Below are 16,501 nucleotides of genomic sequence, written 5' to 3'. Positions count from 1 at the left end.
AAAGCTGCCATTAAAACTATAATAAAATGGCTTTTATACCCTTTCTCAAACAAAGAAGTGTGGGTAATTTTAGTCTAAAAAAAAATTCACACTTATATATACTATAAAAAGTGTGAATATCTCCTCTTGTTACTGGATTTTTTTAAGTAAAATATCCTTCATTTTGAATTTGGTCACCACAAAAATTGTAATTTGGATATTAATTTTTAGAGCATTTCATTCCCTCATTAAGTCTCATGTTTGAGGCATTAACTCCTATTCTCTATCATTGAATCCTATATTTAAGGTATTTCACTCCATCCCCATAAACTTTCACTAATTAAATCCATAAACACTAATATTAATGGTATAAAATATATTTTTAAATCAACTAAAAGCTAAATTGATTTTTCTAAGTGGCAAGTATGTAGTTCTACCATTTGGGTCAAATAGGTGAATGCATGATGTCATAATTAATTAAACGGTAAATTACAAAGACCCCCTGTACTATGGGGTCTGTGACAAAGACCTACTATACTTTGTTTTGTAACAAAACCCCCCATACTATGATTGTAAGACAAAGATCCCCTTCCGTTATAATATTTTGATTGTAAGACAAAGATCCCCTTCCGTTATAATATTTTTTAATCCCTACCCTGGAAGATGGTAATTGAAAATACCCCAACGTCTGGATTGAACCCACTTAATCCCAACCACAGTGACGATGATTGCTTGTTTCAAAGTTCAATGTTGAGAGTTCAGGCATCGACGCCGTAGGATTGTACCAACTGGTACTTGAAGGCTGTTTTGACGGGAATCCCTGTGTTCCACTACCAAAGGTGATATAAGCCGAAGATCCAAGTACCAACCTTCCACCTGAGCTTTCCATTAATCTTGATTTTGATCAAGACGACACATGGATATAGTTTCTATAAACTGCAAAACTACTTGCATCCAAGAAAAAATGGCCAGGTTCGGTCTCAGGGAAGAAGACGATGAGCTTATCCACGATGCCGTCCCTCTCTACTCCACGTATAGTGACCAGATTCGGCCCCTCCTTGACACTGTCGACCAGCTGCGCCACCTCAAGACGATGAAGGAAGGCATTGAGCTCCCCACCATTGTCATCATCGGAGACCAATCCTCCAGCAAGTCTAGTGTTCTCGAGTCCCGCGCCGGCATCAGCCTCCCTCAGGGCATAGGCATCTGCACTCGGGTTCCTCTCGTAATGTACTTGCAGCATCACTCTGCAATCGACCCAGAACTCTACTTGGAGTACCATGACAAGAAGGTTGACACTGATGAAACCCATGGCAGAGAAGCCATTGTAGATGCAACCAACGAGATCGCCGGCAACAACAAAGGCATTTCCCATGGTTAAAAAGAAGGGCATCATTGACCTCACCATGGTTGATTTGCCTGGGATAACTAGGGTCCCTGTTCTTGGCCAACCCCAGGACATCTACGAGCAGATTTCCAACATCATAATGGAGTACATAACGCCCAAGGAGTGCATCATTCTGAACGTCTTATCAGCTATTGTTGATTTCCCAACCTGCGAATCGATTAGAATGTCTCAGCGCATTGATACCACCGGCGAGAGGATGCTAGCGGTGGTTACCAAATGTGATAAAACTCCTAAAGATCTGTGTGAGGAATCGCATCAAGAACGAGGAGGCTAGGGTTGAGGAGGTGAGACTGTTTCAGTTGGATCCCTTTCTCTCGCAGAATGACAAATCCATCGTGAGCATCCCTGTTTTGGCCAGGAGACTGGTGCAAATCCAAGCTTCTAGTCTTGCAAGATGCTTGCCGGACATCGTGATGAGCATCAACGACAAGCTCAACCTGAACGTTTCTGAGCTTAACAAATTTCCCCAGCATCTATCCTCCCCAGCGGAAGCCATGACTACTTTCATGCAGATTCTTGGGTCTGTAAAGGAATCCCTCAAGAAAATCTTCTTGGATGCCAATTGATTCCATCGCCATTTTCTCTGGCACACGGATATAGTTTCTGTGAGGCTAATATGTACAGTTTTAGGTGAGCAAGTTCCCGTCAGAGATGTTAAACTAGTACACTTTAGCGTCTTGCAGTGTGAACTGGGGCTTGTAAGGTTGGAGGATCGCCCATATGAGGAAAGAATGAGAGAGGACGGTGAGGGAGGGGAAAAGAAGAGAAGAAAGGAGAAAGGGCAAAACAAGAAATTAGAAAAAGTTTAGTGGGGGATTTTGGTAATTTAACGCATTCTATCTTGGCTATCCAGGGGGGTTTTGTCTCATGATCATAGTACAGGGGGTCTTTGTTGTAAAATAAAGTACAGGGGGGTCTTTGTTACAGACCCCATAGTACGGGAGGGTCTTTGTAATTTACCCTTAATTAAATACTAAAAAATTAAAAATACATAAATAGAAAAATTATAAAATTTTATGCACAACTCTAATATTATATATTTTTTTATATTACACAAAACTAGGTATGATAAATAAAAAGTATTTTTATTAATGATGGAAATTGGATACAAAATTTAAAACTATCCATAAATGAAACCATTTTGCTCCTTGAGTGGTGGGTTAATGGTTCAACTATCCAAATCATTGGATCAGTCTATGATGTCCTCGTTAAATAATATGTTTTGAAAAATAGAAAGCATATAAAAAGAATTACATAAAAATACATTAAATAGAAAAATTTTAGACACATATATAATATTATATATTAATTAATATTAAAAAATATAAGTGTGATAAACAAGAATTTTTTTATCAATAATGTATTGAAATACAAAATTTAAAACCAAATGGCTCAACCAATGTTGTTATAATTGAATAATAAAAATTAAAAACTATAAAAAATAAAGAAAATTTTTAGTGGAAAGTTTGGCACATCTCTAATATTATATAGCCATCATATAAAAGAAAATAAGTGTGACAAATAAGAATTAATTTTATTGATGGTGGAAATGAAATACAAATTTTAAAATTGTGTCAAAAAGGAAAATGTTTGCATTCGGTGAATGGTTCAAGAATTCAATAGTCTGAGTTAACCCATGATGCCACAATTAAATGATAAAAATGAAAAATAGATAGAAATACTAAAATCTATGGAAAAAAGTAAAAAGAAAAATTTATAGAAAAATTAGGAGACATCGCTAATATTATACATTCATTATTTTATACAAAAAAAAATAAGCGTTAAAATCAAATAATAAAAATTTAAAAGTATATGGAAATATAAAAGATTATAGAACAAATTAAAAAAAAAATCTAGATACATCTTCCATATAATTATTGCTATTACAATTATTGTTATCTAAACCAAAAAAAAAAATTATGACCCTATACTTTGGGGGTAGTGACACCTATGGGCCTAAGCTTTCAAGAGCAATAACTGAGCATCCTGAACCTTGAGAAATATAGACTAAATTTTCACCCTTAGCATTTCGTTAGTTATGTTGGACAAGTGATGTCATGTAAATTTTCAAAACTTTTAAAGTCCCAAAAACACCTTGCTCATCAACTTCCCATCAAACTTCCATTCTTTTTCTTCCTTTTTTCCATGGGTCCAGCACTAGCAATAATCTTCTTGGCAACCATCGGTTGACCTTGAAAAATTGGGTTTGAAAGTGGGTAAGAAGAAGGTAATCCACTAAAGATCTCAACGCTCATATTCCTCCCTCATTTCCTCTTCCCGAACCTCATAATCTCCTCTTCAAAATTCGAAATCCTCGATGCTCACAAACAAGATGGTTAATTACTAGACCAAAAGCTGAAATTTTGGATCAAAATTCAATCATGCCATGCAGGAAATTTCCTTTTAATGTTTTAATCACAAGAAGACATGGGATCCAATGTTGTCAACTCCTACGGAAAAGTTTTCAATAGTCAAAGATTTTTAATGGTTAAAGAAACTATATTAGAGGAACTGAATATTTACAAAGTCCAGTCCAGCACATTTGGTAGTCAGTGTGGGTAACTTTGGAGCACAAAAAAATTATCATGGTACATTTTTGCGTGTTGGACTACCTTGTGTGCTGTGATGTTGCCCTGTCCAGTCAATAGAAGGCCTGTCCTGGAGAGAGTTTGCTATCTGCAAAGAGTCTGTGAATAACACCACAGAGCCAGAAGAAAACCTAGGAACAAAAGAGAGGCCTTGAAGGATTGCTTCCAGTTCTTCGTGCTCCGCTCCTGTCTTTCCGACCTACCTACCACCAAGGATCCCGGAACAAGACAAATTTTGAGATAAGCAAATGCATCCATAAGAGATTGCATTAAGTGTTGTTCCACCATCCGTGAAAAGAATAAAGTCTATCTGTCGTGAAACTTTGATTACTGGGCTTGAGGAAGGTAAGGAGTTGTTTATAGAAATATCTCCTACCTGACCAACTGTCATATATACCAATAGTCCATTGAACATTCACAACTCTTTCTTTGAAAATTTTATCATTTCTGACAAGCCAAATGTAGTAAAGGGCAATGGCATACCAAGTTACAATGTTAGATAGAAGACCCTTATCTGGGATAGAATTAATTAATGTTAGAAGATGGTCCTTCCACAAGTTAGAGAAAATGTGGTTCAAATTTATATTCCATTGAGCTGAAGAAAGAACTGCTTGGGCAAACAAACAATGAAAAAACATTCAGTTAGTAGATTTCCCCTCATGCTGGCAAAGCACACTACGGATGTCATGATCATTTGAAAAAAAGTTTTTCTTTGATAGGGATAAAATCGAACATGACTCTCCACATGAAGAACTGAAACCGAGGCAGAATATATAGCGAGCTTCCAAATTTTTTTAACAACTCGTTTATCCTGAGGACTAAGTCCAACATCTACACTGCTAATACATGACAAATAAGCTTGTTTCATAAAAAATTTACCCAAGCTATGACCTACCCAGGTCCAGTCAGATGGGGCTATTTCAAGGAGAATAAGAGTTTGCATTATCCTGGATATGGAACTCTTCTAATCTCTCTTGATTCCATTGATCATGGAAAATAAAATCATATATGGGAACTTGTCTAAGGCTCGAGGGAATTGGTTGAGGGATCATAGCAGAAAACCCCTGAGACTAAATCCAAGGGGCATTACCAACCGGGAACATAGATTGAGGAGATATCAGGATTCCAGTCTCCTTTGATAGATCCATGAGTTCAAGGTAGATAGATTTCCAGAATGGGGATGCATTCCTCTTAATTCTACAGAGAAAGAAGTGCTCATTCCCTACATACTTGGCTTCCCATAGTTGGGCCCAAAGATTGTGTTGCTCATTTAAAAACCACCACACTAGCTTCTAAAGGAAAATTAAATTGACATTTTTAGCAATTCTAACCCCTAGCCCACCCCTCTCTTTTGGCTTTGTTATATTTGTCCAGTTACACCATCGAAGAGGGTGGGGTTGGATTCAAATCTAGAACACCAAAAGTCCTTGGCTATTTGATCTATCTTGTCAATGGTTTTAATGGGGAATTGCACAACATTCATACAATGGACAAGGATAGCTTGAATAACCGACTGGATTAACACCCTTTTCCTGCTTTACTAATGGCTGAAATTTTCCATTTCTTAAGTTTATCTCTCAAGTTATCCAAAATAAATCTGAGCCTATTATATTTATTCCTTCCCCACATCATGGGGACTCCAAGGTACTTGGATCTAGCATCTAGGCTTTGGATGTGAAGTCGTCTTTTGATCATTTTCTAATGTCGGGGTGTATATTTTTAGTAAACAGAATTCCCAACTTTTCAAAATTAATAACCAGACCAGAAAGACTTTGAAAATCCTAAAGAATCATTTTTAGATTATCAAACTCCTCTCTATGAGCTCTAACAAACACCATTGTATCATCAGCAAAGAAAAGATGAGAATTTGAGGGAGATAAAGGGGAGATTTGGATGCCTTTGATTTGACAATCAGATTCAGCTTTAAGCAAAGACCTTGGCAGACCTTCCGTAGCCAAAATAAATAGGTAGGGGACAAAGGGTCACCTTTCCTCAACCCCCTATTAAGGAGAAAATGATCCTCAGGGGTGCCATTAATAAGCACTGAAAAAGAGACTGAAGACATACACTCACGGGTTAGAAGGCAAGAATTAGGAGAAAAGCCTAGGGCCTTAAAGAACCTCTAAGAAATAGGGCCATTCAAATCTATCATAGGCTTTTTACATGTCCAACTTTAAGCTCACAAACCTAATTCTTCCTCTATGACCCTTAAGGTAATGCACCACATCACAAGTCATTATAACATTACCCATCATTTGTCTACTTGGGACAAACGCAGCTCTGAGTAGGAGCTATACATTTCTCTAAAAGCCTATAGAGCCCCGAAGCTATGATCTTAACCAGGAGCTTGTATAGGGCATTGCACAAGCTTATCGGTCTATATCCTTGTACTTTGGAACAAATAAATGTGTGGTTCAACCTCTTTAATTAATATCTTTTTATTCAAAAAAAATAAAAACTGTTAGGCTAACTAAACTAGGTCTTATCCCATTATGTCCCAATATTCCTTAAAAAATAGGGCTGGCATCCAATCGGGGCTAGGAGACTTAAGGCTACCTATACTAAAAAGAGCCTTCTTTACTTCTTCTGCAGAAAGGGTGGATAGGAGCATATGATTATCCTCATCAGAAATAAAAGGGAAAAAATCACTAACCCCAGAAATGTCAATGTTTGCTTGAGAGGAAAACAGGTTAGTAAAATATTCCACAAAAATTTGTCCTATCTGTTTATGATCAGTCACCCAATTGTTTTGGTAATTTTTTATCCCATCTATGGCATTTCTTTTCTAATAGAAGATTGTACTCTTATGGAAGTAGCAGGTGTTAGTATCTCTTAGGTGCAACCAAAGTTGAAAGGATTTTTGACTCCGAAGGATTTTCATGACTTGGTTAGATAGGTTCTCAAATTGTTTCTAGAGGTGGTTAATTTGGACTTTATCTCTTGGGTTTGATTCTTTAGATTATTTTAAGAATCTTGAAAAATCTCTTTATTCTAAAGGCATAGACTTTTCTTACTTGTGTCCAGCTTCAGGTATATTCTGTATGCAGGATACCCTTGGATTCCCAAGTCCCAACCTTCTATTAAGATTTTTTGCAGTCTTGGTGTTACATCTACATTTCAAAAAAAAATAAAAGGTTTAGGGTACTGTTTTTTTTAAGGATTTAAGACCAAAATGATTAGGTGGTGGTCAAAACCCCACATCGAAAATAAATGGAGGGACGAGTTTGGAAATAATGATACCCAATCAAGAGAGGCAACCACTCGATCAAGAGTTCTAGTTAGACACAGCTCTATCCTTCTTTTATTTGACTAGGAAAACCCACTACCCATGATACCAATTTGCAATAAGTTGAGATCTAAAATTAGATTCCTGTACTCTCTGAAGGTAGTTCTATTGCTGCATTAGATCAATTGGGCTCCAGAATTTCAACAGAACCTACTGTGTTGAAATCTCCTATGGGCACATAAGGCAGGTTTATCTCCTTAAACCAATTCTTTAGATTAAGCTAAAATATATTTCTGTGAGCTTTAACCGAGGGAAAACATAAATAAATCCAATAAGCCAAGAACCAAAATTGGAAGAGGAGTGAATTTTCAAAATGACATACCCCATACTTACAAAGAAACGCTAGTCCTCATGCTCGACCTTCAGGGGGGATAATATGGGAATTAGGATATTTTAATCAATTAGCAAGACTCTCCATTTTCTACATGGGGATTTTTGTTTCACATAGAAAAATTAAATCTAGATTATATTTCCTACACAAATCTCCTAAGCCTTGAACCGCCTTAGGGCAGCTCGCCCCTCAGCAATTCTAACTTATGATGATCATTGGCGGTGGTGGAGTTGTTTTGGGCCAACCACCACCGCCCTTAGGATAAAAAACGCAATGAGAAAATAACTAAGTAGCTTTCTAGATCCACCATAACATGAGCATTGGGATCCAAGGGGATCACCGCTACCCCTCTCTCCACTATAGTTATCCCCTAGGATTCTGGTCAGTCATAAAAAGGACGGGTAGGCCTTTCGTCCTCCACCTCAAGAGTGGATAGGAAATCAATCCGAGGCCTTTTTCCTCGGACAAGAGAAGAAGAACTTGGAATGTCATTGAATAGGAGTCAGTTGAGAGTATGCATTCTCGCTGCTATACGGAAGGTTTCCACAGAATCTCTAAGTGACAACTGGCCAGAGTGGTTAGGGTTTCGTTGATGATTAGATGGAGATGACAAAATAAGGGCTAAAGTATCAGACTGGACATCCTCCTGGTGCACTTGGGTTGGGTCAGCTTGGTCCTCATGAAGAGGTGGGTTAACAACTGGTGGAATAGCTTGGACAAGATCCGGGCTTGTCTTAGGAATGTGCAGAAAATCTCTAAACTGGGGTCTCCTCCAATTTCTATAAAGGTTTAGTTCATCCCTTAGCTAAGGCCTAGGATGTTTCATGACATGTTGATTGAAGAATTGTTTCAGAGAACAACCATGGATATGAGAGATAGGTTAAGAACATCTCCTAAAGAAGTGGACAATTTTGCCACAAAGGTAACAAACACAGGGAAGGTCTTCATACCGAAAAAGTTACCCGATTGTGTGCACTAAAAAAGCACCCTATCTTTAAGGGTTGCTCCACTAAAATCCTGACTTTTGGTCTAATGAAGTTTTGCACCACCAAGACGGAGTGAACAAGACCTATCCTTTGGGCTAAAGATCTTTCGACATCCACATAGAGTATTTCAAAAGGGATGTCATGGATTTAGACCCAAACTTCTATTTCATGCAGTCTCCATTCATATTGTGCATGCCCCGGGACCCAAGGTTTAAGAATCACCCATTGGCCATTGAACTACCAGGGACCATTGTCTCAAAACCTGGTAAAATCATCTTCAAATCTGAACTCCAGCCTAAAGTGGCCTCTTTGAAAGGGTCCAATAATCAACCGATTCTGACCTAATCTCCAGAGGATATACAAACCCTGCTCTAATTCGTCAAACTGGTCTGTTAGAAGGGGGAATAACTAACAAATGAATGAGAATTGCCATTGTTCTTGGATGTGAGGAGGTATGTGTTCCTGGATATTAACCACACCAATATTTGCATGGTGTTCATTGTTCAACATATTTTGGAACTCAGCATTCAAAGCATTGATGTCCTCGATATATTGGAGGGGGACTCACACCACGTGGAAAGGAAAGGAAACAAACACAGGAAAGGCGACGGAGGGGAGGAAAAAGAGCATGAAACAAGGCAGGGAAGAAATAGGAAGGAGAAGAGAAGGAAAGGGGGATCTCTAGAAAAGAGAAAGCTAAGACAAAACCTTAACTTTCCAAGGAAAGCACAAGGCTCAAGGCTGGGAAACTTTTGAATGAATGTCAAAAGGACTTAAGCCGGCTAGAAATTATTACAACTTTAAAGAAGGTTACAAACGGATGAAACCAGTTAATTAGCCCTCAAGGAGCAAATAGCAACGAAGAGCTAAGGCTCTGTTTAGAAGGAGTACGTACAGATATAAATATGTAGAGTGAAAAACCTTACATTTCGTATGTATTTGTATTTGTGCTCCTTTCCAAACTGGGTCTAAGCAATCTAACTAAAACTCATATCATTCAAGAAAAACTAAAACTCATGTGTTACGAATAAAGAACTACTTTGTAAGTTGATCTCTTCCATCTCTCCTAACCAAAGCAACACTTAAGAGAGTGAAGACTCTACAGCCAGTCACCTGGGACTCTGCTCAAAAGGGATTAAGCACTAACTAAGCAAAAACTAATACAAAAACAACCAAAAGCACTTACCTTGAAGTGATGGCCACCAAGGTAAAGGTTACCAAGGATTGAAAATACGAACCATATTTACCGATCACGTTGCCTAAGAAGAAGCACCAACTTACCACTGATTTACCAACTGAACATCACCAACCCAGTTCAAGGGTTTCATTCTAGTCAAAGTTGATTTTTCTAAATAGGAAACTATAATAATTTAAAGGAAACTTACATAGAAAGCGATGACAACTACAGCATAATCCCCTCGATTGAAATCTGGTGCTTTGTCACACGCAATTCACAAAAAATAGAAATTGTCTGATATAAATAATATTAAATGCAAATAGTCAAATTCTTAATTGTCATATGTATGATACTTACGTAGTCTCATGTACAAAGTACATACAGGCTACATGTTTTGCTTCAATCCTAAGGAAAGTTCACTTATATGGTTGTAGATGGGACACATGATACACATACTAAGGTTCTTTATGTATCAAATTTAAGAGTGATGTGAATTTAGATAACTATTGTAGTTTACCTGTGTATTTGTCGAGAACAGCTAAATGTGGAAACCACCATTGATGTACTTAATGTAATAATTTTTGTTTTCTTTTATGACTTTGAAATATTTGAGTGGACGTATTTACATCAAGTCATTAGAGGCTTGGACTGATTTTAGTCTCAAAGCATATAGCATGTTCTTTGTTTTCGATTCCTTCCATTTAATCAATAGAGAAAAATCTCTATAATTTGTTTTATTTTTGTTCTAAATTTGTGGCATTAATCTTACATAAATTAGTAAATAATGAGCAATTTTATAATTTGACCACATGTAATGATGTTAGTTAATAGTACTGAACTTGTGTATATATTTGCCAAAGATGAAGGTACTTGGTTGTCACACTTGAAAATTCAGGCCCTTAAGTGTCACAAATCCTAGAGTAAAGGGTACTTATCTATAATTAATCTTTATCAAATTGTCATGTGCAACACACATGCACATTTACTAGTTGCACAAAATAACAAGAAACTCTTCCAACATGGTCATGTTTTGATTCATTGTTCATGCTAAGAAATTATATTGGGAAAGAAAAAGTATTTGTCCAAGGGTTTATATTATAAAGCTAACAAGTGTAAGAAGGAATATTCTCCCACATGACTTTTTTTCCAAAATAAAAAACTGTCACATCAGTTGTTGGAAATATAGTAGTAAAGGGAGAATGGAATTTATTATTTTGTGCCTTTCGGACCCGTAGAAAAGTGTGAAACACTGTAATGCCTATGATCTGATGTGCAGATTTACAAACTGAGGTGAAACAATGGTGAGAGATCGCATCTAAAGTTGCAAAATAATAATCTAAAGCATGATAGTGGTGTGAAATCACCTTTAAAGTTGTTTGTAAACTACAAAATAGCAAATTATATCTTGTATAGAATATGAACAAGCTGAGTTGTGCCATTTGATCACTCTTCTTAAAATTGCATTTGTCCCTAAAGTGCAACTGGGTCTTTATAAATCAATTTCCAAGATGAAACAGCCCACATGCTTCTAATAGATGTGCACTCGCTTACCAAAACTCCATGAATAACCAATGGAACATGCTCAAAATTAATGGGTAGAGAAGAACATAACACTCTTAGAGTAATTTGTGCCAGCAAGTTGACCAACACTCTATTTATTGAGAGTTTTTAGCCACCTGAATAGAGACATAACTATCCTTACAAAGAGATATGTCTCTCCCAAGTGGTGTGCAAACCACCTATTTGAAGAGACAAGAAAAAGATGTCATAATGTTCAAACCAAAAAAACACTTAATACAATTTAATAACAAATGGTTAAACATAATTATATAAAAAGGATATCATGTAGCGTGTGTACACACCCTCACTCACACCCAAGCCTAGCCTAACTTGGCTCGATGTGCTTGAATGAAAAGCACTCCCAAGCCCCTACAAGCATGTGAACATAATGTATAGTGTATTTTCCTCCTACGGGTCCCTACCCATAGGGATAGCAAGTTAACTTATAAAGCTAAATTTCACCTCTTTTTTCAAGCAATGTGGGACAAGGTGCTTTGACATACTTCAAGAGGAAGAGGTTAGGAGAAGTTGAACTCTGCCTCTTTTCCCAAGTAATGTGGGACAAAGTGCTTTGACGTACTTCAAGAGGAAGAGGTTAGGAGAAGTTGAACTCCGCCTCTTTTCCCAAGTAATGTGGGACAAGGTGCTTTGACATACTTCAAGAGGAAGAGGTTAGGATAAGAAATGAAGACAAATACATAAAGAACAAATAAGCATTTGTAGGATTCTTTTCGCCCAACTTGGACAAGTTTCTACTGAGTACCTCTTCTGCAATGATAAACAAGTATGGTGAAAGGGGATGAATCCAAGTTTCACAAGCCTCTGGTGGATTCAAAAAACCCTGTGACTCCTCCATTCCAAAGAACTAAGAACCAGCAATTCACAACCATTTTTCTAATTAGATCAATCCAAGTTTCACTAAAATTGAACCATCTCAGGACTTTGAAGAGGAAGTCCCAATTCAGCCAGTCGTAAGCTTTAGCCATATCTAGTTTAAGCACTACATTTCCCCCTACAACCTTTCTGTCAATATCTGTTACCATTTCTTGTACCAAAGCTACATTATCCATGATGTTTCACCCCTGAATGATAGCACCCTTCTCTAGTGAAATTAACTTAGGAAAAATACCAGCCAGTCTTTTAGTAAAGATTTTTGCAATAATTTTGTAGCAAAAATTACCTAAGCTGGTGGGACAAAAATCTATGAAACTCTTAGGGACCTTGCATTTTGGTATCAAAGAAATAAAGGAGGAAGTGCAACTCACTGGAAGTTGACCACCATTAAAAAAGAAATGGATAGCCCCTACCACATCCGCTCCAACAATGTCCCAACAAGAGACAAAAAAGTGTCCTATAAAACCTCTGGCCCTAGTGTACTATCTCTATCCATGGCATGAACCACCTCTTTAATTTCAGTCTCGGAAGGAATGGCCAAAAGATTGGCATTGTCTTCCTAATAACAACACAAGGAATGATTTCCAGCAACTCCTCATCACCAACAACTCCTTCCTTTGAAAGAACACTACAAAAATAGTTTATAGCACCTTGTTTCAACTCCTCTAGGTCAGAAATCCAATCACCTGTAGAATTTTTAATTATGCTCTGCATTTGGTTCAGCTGAAATGATAGATGAAAAAAAATTGAGTTTCTATCCCCCTCTTTCAATCATTAAATTCTAGATTTCTGCCTCCAAAAAATTTCCTCCTATTTGTGTACTTCATAAAGTTTCTTCCTCTCCTCCCTTAACTCCATGAAGCTAGCAGCAGAGTTCATCTGTAAATGATTCAATTCATCCTATTGGACCTTGTCTTCTACCTCCTTGACAGCCTGATGAACATTCCTAAAGACCACCCAGTTCCATTGCTTGAGTTTACTCCTTAATTTGTGTAGCTTGAGAAATAAACTCACCAATGGATTGGTGTGAACCTCCTCAGTCCAACAATCCTTGACAACCGTGTGAAGATAGTGATGAGAGAGCCACATCTACTAAAACCTGAAAGGTTTAGGACTTGTCTATCTTTCCTCCTCAACAGAAAAAACCAAAGGGCAGTGGTCTGAATAGGTGCGATTAAGATGTGTCACAGGCTTCAAAGGGAAGGATTGCGCCCAGCTTGAATTAACTAGAACTCGATTTAGACGAGCCCAAACATAGTCCAAGCCCTCTCTGTTATTGCACCAAGTAAATCTGCTTCCAAAGAAACCCAAATCAACCTATCCTACAGCATTTATTAGATCCACAAAATCCTCCATTGCAAACACAACAGGATTTCTTCCCCCCACTTTCTCCTCTCTACAAGTAATCACATTAAAATCTCCAGTTAACAACTAGGGTTCAGAAATAATAGAGGCTAAGTTTTGAATTTTATCCCAAAGAGGCATTCTTTCCAGCCGATCACATTTGGCATAAACCACGGAAAGAACGAAACTCTCTTTGGCAGTGGTGGTGACTTTCACCGATAGGATTTGATCACAATCCTCAATCAACTGTACAGAGAAAAGGCTATTCCAAAAAATAACAATTTTACTACTGGTATTCACCATAAAACCAGTCATATTGAGTCTCCTGAAAATCTGGGAAAGTCTATCATCCCCAATCATGGGTTCAGAAACTGCTACTACACCTAACTTATGCAGTTTGCAAAGTATTTTCAGTTGAGTGATAGAGGGATCATTTGCAATCCCTCTAATATTCCAGAATAGACCATTCATTGAGAACATATAGAAGTAGTCATACCTTGGCCAGTCTGCGATCTAGTAACTGGTTTGTTCTCACTCTGTACATATTTTTTGCGAGGCCTTTTCTTGCGAACCACTTGCGTTCACTTTGCTTCCACTTCTAACCCAGCTTCATCCTCAAATAAGTCGCAGAAAGAACAATGAGCTCTCTCAATAATTTTATCGAGCAGCTCGGCATCAAAACTGAGGCCAGTGTTGTACCCCCTACAAGAAAGCCTCTTGTCCAATTCCAACTTGGATTGTTGTAGCTCCTCCAAACTCTAGATCCTGTTAGGTTTCCTAGATGGAAAAGAGATCGTCTCCAGACTAATTGACCGAACAGGCTTCAAACTAATATCATCTTTAGAAGCAAAGGATGTTCGCACCCCCTCTGCAGGTAATATCAATTATTTTGGGATTTTAGGTGGCTGATCTTGGATCTATTATGTGTTTGTGCTTTCTATCAATACAGCTTTTGGGACCATTGTTGGGGTTCTTCGAATTTCCTAATAAACCTGTTTCATGGTTTATTTTTTCCTGGGTGCTTCAAGATTAACAAGCATTTTAGCTGAAGTGGGTTTAGACTTGGAAACTTCTCCCTCAGTTTTGAATTTATCTTCAGTTTTAATTTGCATTCCCCCTCATTGTGACCATTTTTGAAGCAGAAAGTGCAATATTTGGGAGGTTCTCATAAACAATTTTTTGCCAGAAACCCTCCTTGCCGAGCCCAACCCAAACATGACCAGTGTTTTCTTTCAACAGATCAACCTCCATGCAAACCCTAGCCATGGTTGTTTTGGTCAAATGAGCAATAGATGGATCAACTTTTAACACCCTTCTTGCTACCTGCACAACTGATCGCAAGTACTTGTCATTGTACAAGTTAATCGGCATCATTGGTAGAGAAATCCAAAGAGGAACCACTGATGGTTCCCAACCTAACTCCAACCCAGGCGTCCATTTCAAAAATCTTAGCAGAAAGTCTTTGATAATTATAGCCTCTCTCAGCCAAACCCTAAGGTAATCCTCCTCACTTTCAAATCTGAGAAGCACATGCATCAGATATAATGCAGTAACCACAATGGTTTTTTGAAGTTTGAAAGTACCAACCAGAAATTCCTCGATCTCCGCTAGGGAAGGACGACCATATGAGCATTTTCCAATAGAGCAAATTGGAGAGGGGGGAGAGATTTCTCAATATCTTCTTCTGAGAACAGCACCGTCAGTTCTCCCCACTTGATCGAAGGTACCTTCAAAGGAATATTCACTACCAGTGGATCAAGAATAGTAGGAAAAGGATTCGCGGCAGAAGCAACCACCGAAGCAAAGGAATGAGCACCTCGAGAATCCTCAGGTGGCTCCCCCATTTCGTTCCTAACAGTTTCTCCTGGATGTGGCATTTGTTACTTGAATCGTTCTTATGTTAAGTCATGGTATGGGAGACCATTTTGGAGTTCGGTGATCAATACGATTCTACTTGACTTGAATTGATCAACTTTAATGTTTGGGGTCCATCCCTAATACCTTTAGTTTGTGGGTATTGTTATTATGTGACATTCACTGATGCTTATACTAGATTTTGCTGGCCATTTCCAATGATGTACAAATATGATCTTTATGATGTCTTTATCGAATTCATGGCTAAGGTGAAAAATCTATTTTGTAATAGTGGTTGTGAATATATGAATTTAAAACCATTTCTTGACTTGCATGGAATTTCTAATAATGTACCTTGTCCTAACACTCAAGAGAAAAAAATGGTGATGTTGAGTGCAAACACCAACACATTGTGGAGCTCAGATTCACTCTACTTACTACATCCTTCATGTTAGACAGTTTTGTGTGCCCTTAGCTTCAATCAGAATGATGTACTTTATGAGTTTATTGTAAATGAATAAAAGTGCATATTTGATTCATGTTTCCTTGGTATGTTTCTGTGTAATACCCTTAAACTGGACACTTAATGAGACTCGTGTTAGTTTAGAATGTTCACAGCCAATGGGTTGGTCTTGGGAGACCTATCCTGACAAGGTTGACACTGTGGTGCCACCAAGTCGGTTGGGGTGGCCTGTCTCAACTGTCAGGGTGAGACCCTAGGCACATACAGTGTAGGATTAATTGAATCTATGAACTGGACCAGATTTCCAGTATTGCCCTGGACCTTGGAGATTGATGGGAAAAACTGAAAAGTTACACCCGACCCCTAGACTCGATTATGATACCGCACTAGGTGTCGGATCGAGTTATTTTTGATATACCATTCAGTGAGATCCTTAGCGGGGGTCAAAACCCGGGTATGTTGGGATAGTCTTGAGAATTCATCTGAGTGGGTGATCATAGTGACAGGATCAGCCCCTTTGTCGGACAAAGGTAATGATCGGGGATGCACTCTCAATGACGGAAACCAAGATTGCCGACAGCCGATTTCAATCGTTGAGATTTGTTTTTGCAAAATATATTTTATATGAGAT

At 38.0% G+C, this 16,501-nt stretch overlaps 1 pseudogene; it reads left to right on the top strand.

Annotated features, from left to right (window-relative positions):
* The first annotated feature begins 878 nt into the window (after nucleotides 1–878).
* LOC148874024 (dynamin-related protein 4C pseudogene) lies at nucleotides 879–2,302 on the top strand (annotated as a pseudogene).
* The last annotated feature ends 14,199 nt before the right edge of the window (nucleotides 2,303–16,501 follow it).

This window comes from Nelumbo lutea, chromosome 1 (assembly GCF_056320005.1).
Source record: "Nelumbo lutea isolate HS-2025 chromosome 1, American lotus-T2T, whole genome shotgun sequence".
Taxonomy (NCBI): domain Eukaryota; kingdom Viridiplantae; phylum Streptophyta; class Magnoliopsida; order Proteales; family Nelumbonaceae; genus Nelumbo; species Nelumbo lutea.
This window is presented reverse-complemented; position numbering and strand designations above follow the sequence as displayed.